The 10,540-nt window shown below is 40.4% G+C and overlaps 1 protein-coding gene across 5 annotated transcripts in view; it reads right to left on the reverse strand.

The window, feature by feature from the left end:
- ctif (CBP80/20-dependent translation initiation factor) overlaps positions 1 to 10,284 on the reverse strand; it is a 59,664-nt gene extending 49,380 nt beyond the window's left edge. For 4 of the 5 annotated variants that reach the window (XM_042508949.1, XM_042508951.1, XM_042508950.1 and 1 more), the window contains exon 1: positions 10,111 to 10,284. The gene's annotated coding sequence lies outside the window, so the exon portion shown is untranslated. Of the gene's footprint in view, positions 1 to 8,348; positions 8,445 to 10,110 lie in introns of all 5 variants that reach the window. The other variant, XM_042508948.1, reaches the window with a different exon arrangement.
- Between the last annotated feature and the right edge of the window lie 256 nt (positions 10,285 to 10,540).

A 10,540-nucleotide genomic window follows, 5' to 3' on the forward strand; every position in this document is an offset into this window, starting at 1 on the left:
CGATACAAAAATCTTTAAGATAAGCAATGATATGGGTTCTCACATTACAAGACACAGGCACATGGTGAGGTAAAACACAAGTATTCATGAAGACAGTTTGCATTTTAACTCAGCTGTAATGATCTCTCAGCCTTTCCCGAAAGGCCCAAACTAAAAGACAGAATGAGTAATGGTTGTACCTAAATTTATTTTTAGAATCCATTTGTTACGTGATTATTTTCGCGAATAAAAAAGAGAAGTGCTCCAATTCTACACATCAAGGTTTGTATACAGGTCTTGGTGGATACTACAGCATAAGGAAAATGGTTATATAACGCCTTTTATGTGATGTAATTTGAGGCAGCGCGAGGTGCGTATAATGACTAAAAGTAAGAAAATGAATGGTGCAGGGTTAGACAGACGCGTTAAACAGACCTCTGTAGCCTGCTCCTCATCTCTGCTTGAGGCTACTAGCATAACACACCCATATCCCTTAGCCTGTTTATGACTGATATTAACATTGCTTGTCTTTAACAAGTCTTAAGTGATCCAATGACAAGTGAATGGCACTACATACAGGTGTAAATGACAACCAATACCTCTTTCCCACCAAAAAAAGCATGTGCACGCAGGTTATTCACACATGAGGAAACCACTAAAAATAGGCTATGGTCTGCTCTGCCATTGCCAGGAGAGCGGAGCTTTTACACCGCTCTGCAGCAGACAGGTGTGCCTTTTTTGTGTGTGTGCGTGTGTGTGTGTGTGTGTGTGTGTGTGCGCGCGCGCGCATGCGTGCGTGTTGGGTTTTGTTTTGGTGTGTCTGTGACGTCATGGAAACAGTAGAAAGCAGCATGGACAGAGGTCTGTGAAAACTTGACGGTGGTTACTTCTCTTTATATCTCTTAGGGGGAGACTGACGATTATAAGTGATGACTCGTCATTGCATCTCGCTGGCCAAGGAGCTGAAAGTGGCATGTTCACTTGGGTGTTGTGTTCCTAATCAGAGCCGGAGGCAACAAATACCCATGACCACTGCAGAGTCATTTGATCCGGGTATGAGCGCCGATTGTATGTTTCATTAAAAAGCCAGATGTTAGCCGGTGTTAGTGGGTTTTTTTGCGCAGTGGAAATGAGGCTCCAGACACATTTTTTGTAGTTTAAACGCTAATGCATCCTGATGCGTCCCTGATAAGGACTATGTCACCAATGCTGGTGGTTGTTTTGGTAAAAAGGGGCTCTGCTCTATATAACTAGCCCATTTTATGAGGTGGACAAAACGTTGCATGACCATCCTCTCTTTTGCCCTGTTGAAGGAGATGCTGAAAGCAGTATCTCCAGTAGTACCAACAAAACTGCTAATATGACTAGCTGCTAAGAGTGCCGACGTGATAATGGTGCACTGGGCCCTTTGACCTTCTAAGGTAAGTGTCACAGGCAGTAATGACATTTAAGCACAAGTGTTCAGCTGGAGACACATGATAGACTTAGGTGTGAACAGTGTCTCAGCTGTCCACTTTGTGATTGGAATCAGTGCAACGCACGTTCATATCAGGTCTAAACAGGCTCCCCGGCCCAACATTCAGCAGTCAAGTTGCATTGTGGGTAATGAAGGCATCAGATTTTGAAAAGTGCAAAAAATGTGAAAGTGGTGTGAGAAAGATGACATCGCTGTTTTCTGCTAAATCGATTTTGATGTTGCTGCCTATCACATGCTAGAAAATGTTATAGAAGTGCAATGCTAAATTGGCCGTGACCTTTTTAAATCAATTAATTGTTTGGCCTTTGACCTTTGACATAAAAAACATCAAATATTCACAACTAAGAAGTTGGAACAAGTGAGTTGTGGGCACTTATCCTTAAAATATTACCAAAACAAGGAATCACCTATCAAGCAGCTCCAAAGTTAGTTTTCTGTGGATCAGCTTTTACATTTGATTGGCTAAATGCTGCAGGTCAAGAGTGAGTGACAACCAAAGTCTAAAGCAAATCATTGAGTGCAGACCAAAAAAAGGAGATGCAAAAATCAATGTGGGTTATTTCTGTAGGTCGAAGCATTAGCCCACCTGTAGTAACATGGATCATCACAGGGTGAGCCGTCCTTTCTTCCTATCTGTCCGTCCTTCTCTCCTTCCCCTTCTTAAACTACTTCTTGCAGTCCCGCATTTTCGACTCCTCCCCTGCTCCTTCCTGTCTCCACCCTTTCGCTCTCCCTGCCTCAAGTCTACCAGCTGTTCCAGCAAAGAACTGCCTGCCACACTTTTAGCTTTATTGTTGTTCTGGAGCTGAAGAACTGGCATCTCAATATTTTGACGGCTGTAGTTTTCAGTGAACACGGTATAATTCAACAGCGATAAAACTGTGGCACCCACAATGACCATAAATTAGAGTCAACATCTCTCTATAACAGCTCCTGCTGAACATTCACAAACTTCGTGGCGGTAGGATTTATTGCACACAGTTATATTAGACCAGCAGCTCAGTGGATTTGAGCCGCTGTACAATTCAGAGATGTGAGCAGTGATTCAGAGGTCTGAAAACCAGGCATAGATAACACAGAGTAGGTTATTGAGTCGACTAGGTGCTGGGATTCCTTTCACAGGCCTGCAGAGAAATATCAAAACTGCAAAATGCAAAACAGCATGTCCTACACGATGACCAAGCCGAAGACTGTGCTTGAAGCTCAACACCGTCCAGACTGATACGGAACTGGCCAGACAGACACAGCGTGGCACTGGACAGCACACTGTTTCTTTGTTTGAGAGGCTGAGGTGAATGCCAATCTACACCATCCGTACTTCATGATAGGATAAATCACCAAACAGCAGAGAGCAGATTGATTACTTGCAAAATAAAACAAATGTGATCATGATACACTGTGCAATATCCCTCCCTGCTCCAAATGTTTGACTGTGACTACACAGACGGGATATTCAGGATATGGTGTTTACATGAGCATAGAGAAATCAGGTTATTCATATTAGGTGTATACGCCACAGTTTCTTTCCGAACACTCCAGCTGGCATATTTGGGGCTTCTCATGAACGTAATATGGTGTTTACATGCTCAAACACATAAATGGGATAGCCCAAAAACCACATCATAAATTGGCTATTCATTTTCATGTTAATGCAGTTTTACACACAGTCTGTAATGTGCATACAAAGGGGATAACAGCTTTCAAATAATGTAGTTATCTTCTGAAGCTAAACTAAGTTGAGCTCAGATGGCACGGCTATGTGGTAAGTTCACACATTCCCGCGCCCACTGTATGAGGGCTGTTGAATATTTATCATCAGTGTTAGAGCACTGTTAAACATTATGCAGTACTTTTAGTGGATTTACTCATTATTAACTTTCTGTGTTGAGGATGCTTCCCTATTTCTCTTCTAGTAAAGTTTCAAAGCTATAATAAAAAAAAGTCATTTCTGCATGAAACTGCAACATAAAGCGAACAAACTAAACCATTATACATGTCAGATCCAAAGACATGATACCACTACAGTAAAAGTCTCCTTACAAACCAAACTGGCTGTAAAACAACATATAATGTGTCATTAACAAAGTAAAACAAGCTGGGAGCCACCAGTGATTTGCAGCCTTTGATATGGTTACACAACAGCCAAACAGTAAGAACCATAATCCACACAACCCAAACAGAGCAGGGCATGAGACCCAGTCTCCCCAGTGGGAGTCCAAGTCAATGTTCTCACCCCATGGAGCGAGAGCTGCTAATTCGCCTAATAAGGTCTACTACTGACCGGCTGCCTTTACAAACTCACACTTGGAGTAAACATAATTTAGAGTAATCTGTTTTTGAGAGGTTAAACAATGTAACAAACAGATTTTGCTGCACAATTGTGATCATTTGTAAAGAGCAAGATGTTTATATACACTATGTGCTCTTTTGGATGCATGAAAGTTGGCTTTTGGCACAGGAGATTTTTTTTCAGCTGGTGTGTGACTACAGATGCAAAGTTAAGTTGCTGTTAATAGTTTTATATGGCACTGACTCACTTATGACACCAGCCCTTTTAGCGCAGCCTCAAGAGTATAATACCCTGAATTTCACCCCATATAAAAGCAAGTGACTAATAAGACATTTGAATCTTGGTTTATATGATGCCTTTAGTATTTTGCAGATTATAAGCGGAGAGAGTAAAGCCAGTGTGAGATTTTGTATAAGATTTGGTTCCCTCTCGTTATCTGTAGTATGAACCAATTATTTACTATTTCTATTTCTAAAATTCAGCAACGCAGGTGATGCATCTACAACATGTTTCTTAGAAATGTTTTTAGCACAAAGCTTTCAAATTGCTTATCCAACATCTTGCTGCACTCACTTGCAATTCTTTAGAAATATGAGATTGTATGTAGTCAGTATCAATCAGTAAAAATATCCTTAAATGACCCTGAGCCTACTCCTGCAAAAAGTTTACAGGCATCCGGAGCGTCATTGTACTGTGGAACTGATGCGGCAGGATACTGAAAGCTTCTCATCATCCGCAATATCAGCAGTCAATCAGGGAAATGAAATACAGTTTTCAACCAAATGCTGCATGTTAAAGGCATGTAGCAACTCAAGCAGTATGCATACAAGGTGTCACTGAGATACATGCAAAACACACAAAATCTCTTTGAGTCAAAGAGCAGGAGTAGCCAACAGGGAACAGCAGAAAGTTGGGGGAACAAGGATTGAGTTGCGTTTTTAAATGTAAAAAAAACTGCACCAACTTGAAAAGGAGTCTGTTGTAGTTCTTGCCTCCCGTTCACTGTAACTATTTACTGTGAGTAAATGTGTTACTCATACAGTTTGAGCTGAATGACCTGAATCTAGAGAAACTGACCAGTGGAAGACAGCGTGCACATGCCACAGCGGGGGTCCAAGGGTATGTGTGTGTGTGTACACTTATAACAATAGCTGTATTGTCCTTCAATGCCCCTGTTGTGACCTAATGGGAGAGCACTGGGCATGTGCAGTACTGTGGGACTGTAGTCCCACAATGCTATTCTGTCCGGATCCACACACACAAATACAGAGTCCTGGCAAACAAGTTAGGCTTCACAGCATGTATGGAGTGTAGGTAGAAGTTCTGAGGCCTCCAAGCTGAACGGCAACAAAAGCGAAAAAGAGAGGCAACAAAGGTTTGTCGGCGACAGAGCTGCGGCCATTATTGGTTGGGGGTTAAACACACGAGATGATGACAAAACAGGAAACTCTGAGAGCAAAAAGGTCAGCCATACAAAGTATGACAATAGTCCTGAAATTGCTTGTTTCAAAAAAAATAGAGGCTTTGTAATTTTCTAGAACAACACAACATTTCTGCAATACGCTAAAGGCCTTCTGCTCTCAGCTTGAAGCTACCACCTGATGTCTCTCTTTTACTGTATGTCCTCATCAATCATGAACTTGCTGACCTGATCTTTTGCTCTTCATTGTCTCTTTTCCCACTCACTCATCCATACACTTCAGGCAACCTAATGAGCAGCAGTTCCCACTGAAATGAGGCTAGATCTGTGCGGCGCAGGCTGAGTCAGGGTGTTCCAGTTAACTGCAGGCTACTCCCACTCTCTCCATAACATGCAGCTGCGTGCGCTCCTCCTCCACATCCTTCAGCAGCACTGCATGCGTCTACCTGGGTGTGCGTCACAAGCTCTAAAGCAGAAATACTCAACTTGCTTTGCTCGGGGGGGGCACTTTTGCAAAATGACAGGAGGCCAGGGGGAATCAAAGAAATAAATAAATTAAAATGTGTAATTAATATGTAAATTATTAGCTTAGACCTCTATCAGGGGTCCAAGGGACCCTCCCCTGGTACTTTTTTTTTTTTTTTTTTAATAAACAAGCTCTATTTTGATGCTTTTTAAAATGCACTCGGGCACCTTACAGGGATTCTCACATGTTCATTTATTTGTAGCAACCGAACACGATTAAAACATCTGCAGCCACTTTGGATTTTCTATTTTTGGAGCTGGACCATCGTTAGGAGCACTTTTAGAAAATATATAGCCTACTGTTTGGTTATTCATTGCACCACACTCTTGAAGTGCAGACTATGATATTCTATAACAGAAGATACCTCATTACAAGCTGTGCCAAAGGTTTAATAAAATAATATTCACTTCCGGACTGCTAGTGGGCGTGGTCATCTCTGCCCCACATACCCCCACCTTATTTGGAAGTGTAGTAAACTTTGTGTGGATGGATGAAATATGATTCAAAACAATACAACACTTCATACAGTACAAATTGAATGTTTCTTGACTGACAAATTGAATGACACTTGTTTTTATCTGGTAGCTTAATTTCTGATGTCAGCCAACACCAGTTGTTGCCAATTTCCAGAGTATGTTGCAAAAACAAAGACACGTCTCGATCAAAGTTCATTTTCTCCTGATTTGTCTGTCTGAAAAAATGCCATTTGAGTGTCAGAATGTTTGGGAGGGCAGTGACAAATAGGTGCAATATTTACCGAGATTGCAATCTGTACTCACGTTCACATTTCGCGTTGGAATGAGTAGAAGGTATAGATGGAGCAGTAGAACACCAGACGCAGTGAAAGTAAAACGTAAAAACTTTTTTTTTTTTTTTTACTAGAGTAAAACTTCACCATTGATCGCGATGTGTCTAAAAGTCTTTACTTCACCTTTGTAGCAGCTACTCCTCTCATCAATCGATCTGATCAGCTGAGATCAGGTCGACTGATCAATTATAAATTATTATTACAATTAAAAGTACAAATAAAAACCCAGTGTGAATCTGTTTATTATCATTGTGAATTAGAAAATGGTCGGCAGGTCATCAGCACTAAAGACTATCCCATTTCTTAGCTTTTGCTTTAACATGAGGCATAAAGGTAACATTGGCATGCTGCTACTTACATCATCAGCATCATTATTTGTCAGTGTTACTTTTGGCTCATTATTTCTTTTTCTAACACTGTTTGACCTCTGAGGCCAGAGTTCACTGCCTCGATCACTCACTAAATCAGTGCAGTAGTTGTATGTGCTGCTGGGACTGCAGATCACTGGAGTGATGACACTGCACCGACTCTGCTTAGACCGTCTTAATGCAGCGGTATTTCAGGCCAAGTTTAAACATCAGCAACACTCCTTTTTTCTAATTCTGGGAAAATGCAATCATTGTCTTTATTCCTCAATGGCTAACTACCAGGTGCAAATTTAACTGTTGCTTTGATGTGGTCAGGTCAAATCCTTAAAAAATGAAAGGCTGGATGATAAGGGCCCAACTATTGATCAACCACAGCCGGAGATTACAGTGATTTGATCACATCGATGTGAGAGGACCCTCTGTAAAATGCTACTTCAATTTCATGTGAAATCCATGTGCCACCTCTGCCATGAGGTGATTAAGCAGTTCAGTCCACAAGAAAAAACTATCATAAGGTTTTGTGTGTGTGGATCGATCTGTACACGCCATTAAAAAGTTGGGTAAAAATGAAATATTTCAGCTAAATATCAACAAACTGTGAATTTGAATGAGACCCAGATCATCTTAATGTGTGTGCCAAATATGTCCACACTGTAGCAATAAATCATGCCACAACATGTATGAACTATGCAACATCAGCAGGGTTGATAACTGATGGTTAATATAATGCACCACGTGTTTTTAGTCTGTGTTTGAAACATGTTACAAAAGATTCTGGATAATGTATGTTTATTACTATTTAGCTGTGTCACCAGATGGACACATTTTGTAGTTTCCTACATAATTATATCCAAACATGCACATCTTTACATACCCTAAAATTTCCGGCACACACTCAAGCATTGGTTCTCTGTTAAGTTACAAATATATCAGCCTCCATATTGGAAATAACTTTGAACAAATACGCCTGGGTCCATTTAATTTCAAAATAGAGCTAAAATGACATTCTATCTACTTATATTTAATTCCTAATTAATATTTTCAATATTATCCACATGTTTGAGTGTACCATGTTCACAAAGGGTTAAAAGAATTAAAAGTTTTCAAATGAGTTGATCAGTCTGAGTAAACTTAAGATGACAGGCACTGAGCCAAGTTAAATATCTCTTTACGATGAATAAAGGCACTGGCTGAACCGGACTTACAACTAGGCAGACTGATACGCCTCGAGCTGATGCTCCACAGTGATGCAGGCATCGTGCGCAAAGATCAAACACTGTGAAGATATCCTTCAGTCAATGGCGCACACTTTCTGTACAGTGCGATCGGATAAATCTGATTATCAGTTCACTTACCAATTGAAAACGATGTCTGTGTAAGATAAATTATGCAAATTGGGCCACACTTAGCTGCATTAAAATGTGTCGCATAGAAGTCAGGAGGGTCACACACTTGTGGTAGCACGCAGACATTCCTTTACCTCTCCTAAAGTCACTCTGATCCAATCAGTCTCCAAACAGCCGGCATCTAAGGAATGTTACGAGGAAGCCGAACTTAAAAACAGCAGTGAGGAGTCCTATAGGATAGAGTTTGGAAAGTTTGTTAACTTACAGCATGTGAGTGATGATACATACAGGGTTCCTACACATCTTTACGAATGAATTTTCAAAACTTTTCCGGAAGTTTTTCATAATATTTTACCCCATTGCCATGACTTTATTTAAGTAGTTTAAAATAGGTCAACCTATATAGCAATTATAGGAAACAATACTCTTACTCCAGTGTGCTAAGACAGGCATTATAGAACAAAATTGCATATTTGTCATTTGAGAGCCATACATTATTAAATGTGCATTTTTTTAGTTAGTTGTAGGAGAACATCAGTAGAAAATTACACCCTTTTAAAGTCTAAAGATACCTATTTTTATTATAGTTTAGTTTAGTTCTATGTTTAATTTTTTTAATACAAGAATGACTGGAAATATTTTCATTGTTTGAAACCAATGTGCAATTTGTTATGTTTTAGCAGTACACTTTAAACAGAAGAAAACTCAATACACTTTAATATATGTTTATAAATCACAGGTAATATTGTTATTGTGATATTCAATAACATTATTACTAGTGACTCTTAACTGTAATGCAGCACAGCACTAGATTTTAAATTAGTATTTGAGCAAAGTTTGTTGGGTAATGTTAGACATGTTTTGGAATTTTTTTTTGAACATAGCCAAAACAAGTTATATTAACAACGTTTCCAAAACATCCTGATGATTCTAAACCATTTCCAGGCCTGGAAAACAGTTTGTCTACTTTCATATTTTTTGCTGGAATTTCATGACCATGGGAACCCTGTATATAAAATTATATTGATTTTTGAAGAGATGATACTAGCACAACATGGCTCAGCTTGTCCCATCTGGTGCTTAATTAAAGATCATGCAAACTAACAACCTATACCACTAATGGTATGTGCTCCAGCTTTCAGAAGACATAACAGATCCTACTTTCCACAAGAGTTAAAAGTATATGTGATTTCCCTCTGTCCTGCCATAGCGGCTGCTGTGGTCCACTCTTTGTTGTTAGAGTCAACAGCTGAGACAGACTGCTAATCTGCAGCATGCTCAGCTCCTCTCTACGGCACACTGACATCTAACATTTGAATGGATATCCCTGTTCTGCAAGTAAAACGTTACTGAAAGAAAACTAATTGCAAAGGTGACCTTAAAAACTGACCATGACAATCCCATCATTACACTGGCTACAGTTTTCCATATTTTGCACTACTATGTAACCACGCCCATGCTGTCTGAGATGCTAGCAGTGTATGTATCCGTTAGCAAAGAGCTTTTTATTTTGACAGGACGTTAAAAAATGACTGCACCATAATGTCGCTGTTAAAGTAACAAAGCCACATCTGGAGGCTCCTCCACACCCTGGCGTGTCCGCCCGCGTATCACCGGTAACAATGGTGACGCAAGCTTTGCAGCTAACCAGCCGGGGCTAACGTTAGCTAGCTGGTAAGTACAACAGTAAACAACAGGCCACACATTACGACTTTAAACCCCCATTCAGTCAACTGTGCTAAATCAACAGGTCCGCCAAGTTAGGGCCAAACCATAACGAGGTCACACAAAGCGACAAATCCAGCGCATCTTATCAAACTGTTATCTGGTTACCACGGTTATAGCTTTCCAACCGACAGACTCCTTCACCGGTTTATAATAAAAACAAATCCTCACCCGAAAAGAGATTCTGACTCCTGGTGAACCCGGGATCACCTCCTGAGATCAAATCCGCCGTGTCATGGGTGTGATTTGTCAAGAAGAAATGTGGGAGAGAGGATTAGCTATCTGGTGGTAGCTTAAACTCCGCCGTCCCGGACTGAGGAAAAAGGGAATGCAGGAATGTGACGTTCAGTCCGGTTTGCTGGCAGCGTTGACACGTGCACTCCAGAGTGAGGCATTGTGGGAAAATGAGTCCGGTATTTAGATGAGTATTGATGATTGAGGAGGTGCCTGATTAACCCTTTGAAATATTTTTGTGCTACATTCAGATGTCTTTCACAAGCTATTTGACCCTTATAAACCAAAGCAAATTAGTTTGATTTCTTTCGAAAATATCGGCGGGGGAGGCAATGACCATCTGAATAAGAATGGTTCCAAAATTTAC

The sequence above is a fragment of the Plectropomus leopardus genome, chromosome 20, assembly GCF_008729295.1.
Source record: "Plectropomus leopardus isolate mb chromosome 20, YSFRI_Pleo_2.0, whole genome shotgun sequence".
Taxonomy (NCBI): domain Eukaryota; kingdom Metazoa; phylum Chordata; class Actinopteri; order Perciformes; family Serranidae; genus Plectropomus; species Plectropomus leopardus.